General features: G+C 41.3%; 1 protein-coding gene across 11 annotated transcripts in view; it reads right to left on the bottom strand.

Annotated features, from left to right (window-relative positions):
* The window catches only part of ADARB1 (adenosine deaminase RNA specific B1), a 147,337-nt gene that overhangs the window by 23,874 nt on the left and 122,647 nt on the right, over positions 1-816 (bottom strand). The window lies entirely within an intron of this gene.

The following is an 816-nucleotide window of genomic DNA, read 5'->3' as shown; positions in this document are numbered from 1 at the left end:
AAAGCTTTTGCACAGCAAAAGAAACAGTCCACAAAACCAAAAGACAAGCAACAGAATGGGAGAAGATATTTGCAAATGACATATCAGATAAAGGGCTAGTATCCAAAATCTATAAAGAACTTATCAAACTCAACACCCAAAGAACAAATAATCCAATCAAGAAATGGGCAGAAGACATGAACAGACATTTTTCCAAAGAAGACATCCAAATGGCCAACAGACACATGAAAAAGTGCTCAACATCGCTCGGCATCAGGGAAATCCAAATCAAAACCTCAATGAGATATCACCTCACACCCGTCAGAATGGCTAAAATTTTCCTGATTTGGAAATGACAGGAAACGACAGATGTTGGCGGGGATACGGAGAAAGGGGGACCCTCCTACACTGTTGGTGGGAATGCAAGCTGGTGCAGCCACTCTGGAAAACAGTATGGAGGTTCCTCAAACAGTTGAAAATAGAGCTACCATACGATCCAGCAATTGCACTACTGGGTATTTACCACAAAGATACAAATGTAGGGATCCGAAGGGGTACGTGCACCCCAATGTTTATAGCAGCAATGTCCACAATAGCCAAACTGTGGAAAGAGCCAAGATGTCCATCGACAGATGAATGGATAAAGAAGAGGTGGTATATATACACAATGGAATATTATGCAGCCATCAAAAGGAATGAGATCTTGCCATTTGCAACGACGTGGATGGAACTGGAGGGTGTTATGCTGAGTGAAATAAGTCAATCAGAGAAAGACATGTATCATATGACCTCACTGATATGAGGAATTCTTAATCTCAGTTTGTTCCTGAGATTAAG

This window comes from Callorhinus ursinus, unplaced genomic scaffold, assembly GCF_003265705.2.
Source record: "Callorhinus ursinus isolate GAN/ISIS: 27379988/994484 unplaced genomic scaffold, GSC_fseal_2.0 scaffold98, whole genome shotgun sequence".
NCBI lineage: Eukaryota > Metazoa > Chordata > Mammalia > Carnivora > Otariidae > Callorhinus > Callorhinus ursinus.
Note: the sequence above shows the minus strand (reverse complement) of the source record. Positions and strands in the feature narration are given on the sequence as shown.